This window comes from Oratosquilla oratoria, chromosome 12, assembly GCF_046742065.1.
Source record: "Oratosquilla oratoria isolate Oo_2021 chromosome 12, ASM4674206v1, whole genome shotgun sequence".
In the NCBI taxonomy this organism is placed as follows: Eukaryota; Metazoa; Arthropoda; class Malacostraca; order Stomatopoda; family Squillidae; genus Oratosquilla; species Oratosquilla oratoria.
The window spans coordinates 20,174,724-20,177,223 of NC_134788.1; the positions used below are offsets into that span (position 1 = coordinate 20,174,724).

A 2,500-nucleotide genomic window follows, 5' to 3' on the forward strand; every position below is an offset into this window, starting at 1 on the left:
CATCAGGTTCGCCCTCGCCAGCGGTGGCGGCGGGGAGTTATCTCCTTGCCGCTCCCGTTCTGGTCACTGATCTCTCGTTGACGTCGGCAGGCGGGTGTACACCGCCCGTCTGCCCCCCCTCGCACCGCCCCTTGATCAGCTCTAAAAGAACTTCAAACCCAGTCTGGGGATAAACAGACAACGCTCGCCCCACCTGTGGCTTATCAGGTTCGCCCTCGCCAGCGGTGGCGGCGGGGAGTTATCTCCTTGCCGCTCCCGTTCTGGTCACTGATCTCTCGTTGACGTCGGCAGGCGGGTGTACACCACCCGTCTGCCCCCCCTCGCTCCGCCCCTTGATCAGATCTAAAAGGACTTCAAACCCAAAACCTGGGGATAATCAGGGGACGCTGGCCCCACCTGTGGCTTATCAGGTTCGCCCTCTACACGCGGAAAGTGAAATCAACTCACTTCTCGCAAGATACACACATACACCTCTCACGAACAGAGCCACAAATCACGCACAAACATATACACTTACTTTTTCTTCGACTAAAATTCGCTTCCTTTCTAACTTTCTCTTCTACTACATCTCATTTCAGTTTACCTCCCACTAAAGATTTTTCCGTTTTTCCACCTTTCTCTACTACTACGCCTCCTACCATTTTCCAAACTTTCGTTGGTGATCCTAACCCCGTTAGTAATCCCAACCTCCTAACCTCCGGCGTCAGGCGCTTCCCTCCAAGCTCCTGGTCAAGTCCTCCTATGCCATGACAACAATCTAGCCCCTAATTGCTCGCGATTCGCCCGGTGGCAATAGCCCTCTTTTATACACTACTATCTTTTCATTTTCTAACAGACGTTCTTCCCCTCCCACAAAACCCGATCCCGCGCAGGCGAGGTGGTCTTTTCTTGAATTCCAGAATTCCAGAACTTGCCTCTAGACCTTCAAGACCAGAACATCGCCTCTACACCAATGAAGTCCTTCTCACCCTGAGGAAGCCTCTTATCGAGGTGAAAAAACTCCGAAGTTTTAGGTGTCGTTGTCAACAGTTTTTTACATGCTGTTACATATCTAATAGAAACCATCGGCATTCACCAGCGCCTTTCTTTTCACATTCACCATGGATGATTTCGTTCATAAGCTGAATGAAGTCCTTCCTTAAACTTAAGAAGATACAACTGAAAATAGTTAAATCTATTAGCGCAGTTGATTTTAATCAAAATTGTCTCCGTGAGAACCTGTGCCCTAGAAATATATATATACATATATACATATATATATATACATATATACATATATATATACATATATATATACGTATATATACATATATATATATACATATATATATATATATATGTATACATATATATATATACATACATGTATATATACATATATATATATACATATATATATACATATATATATATACATATATATATACATACATATATATACATATATACATATACATATATACATATATATATATATATACATATATATATACATATATGCAATAAAAACACTAGGAGCGTGTGTTCACAAATGCGTAAATAACCACTAGGAAAAGTAAACTAACGAAGCAGAGCGCTTTCGTGTAATTACATCTTCAGTGCAGATACAAAGAAGGAATTATAAGATGAAGAAACAAGGTACAGAATATATGACATAGTGAAGAGGGCATTCGGAGAGGTAGTGGTAGAAGTACACGTGACGGACGTATGGGCCGTCCTGGTAGCCAACAAGTATGGGACGTTTGGGCCGTCCTGGTAACCAACAAGTATGGGACAACTGCTCATAATTTATATTACAATTCAAACAATTTTGAAATTTCATGAGAAATAAAACTATCTAATTTGTACAAACCTTGATGAAGATTAACATTTATCCCCTTACTAGATTTGATCAAACTGTATTCAATTAAATTTCTTTCTGTTATGTTGTTGTTGTATGTGATGACTTTAGCGTTATCCCAGTCAACTGGGTGGTTAAAATGGTTCATGTGGTTGAATATACCGCTAGATTGGTTTCCCTCTCTAACGTATTTCTTATGTTGATTGATTCGTGTTGTGAGTGTTTTAGCAGTCTGACCAACATAAAACTGATTACATGATTTGCAAGGTATTTTGTACACACACCCTTTATTACTATTGACAGAATTATTTATGAGCAGTTGTCTTACAGTGTTCTTGTTATTGAAAACTACATTAATGTTAAATTTACGTAACATATTTGGAATATTTTGCAGGTTCTCTTGGTACGGTAAAATTAGCAAGTTATTCATATTGAAAGTTTGAGTTGACCTAAGGTTGTAAAATGTCCTTTTAGCACGATTGTAAGCTTTATCAAGAACATGTGTGGGGTATTGTAGCTTAGTACCAATGTCGTAAATACATCTTATTTCATCATCGATATACTCTGGGCTGCAAATGCGTAGGGCCCTGAGGTACATCGACGAAAAAACAGATACCTTTACGCCATCAGGGTGTGAGGAATAATAGTGTATATATGAAC

General features: G+C 40.0%; 1 protein-coding gene and 1 long non-coding RNA gene across 2 annotated transcripts in view; one reads left to right on the forward strand and one right to left on the reverse strand.

Annotated features, from left to right (window-relative positions):
* Positions 1–583, reverse strand: part of LOC143030587 (uncharacterized) — a 2,120-nt gene extending 1,537 nt beyond the window's left edge. The window contains exons 1-2 of the long non-coding RNA XR_012966915.1: positions 397–583; positions 1–193 (exon numbers count right to left, since the gene is read on the reverse strand). The exon at positions 1–193 is cut by the window's left edge and continues 1,103 nt beyond it. This is a non-coding gene — a long non-coding RNA (uncharacterized LOC143030587). The remainder of the gene's footprint in view (positions 194–396) is intronic.
* Positions 1–2,500, forward strand: part of LOC143031044 (uncharacterized) — a 434,053-nt gene that overhangs the window by 120,146 nt on the left and 311,407 nt on the right. The window lies entirely within an intron of this gene.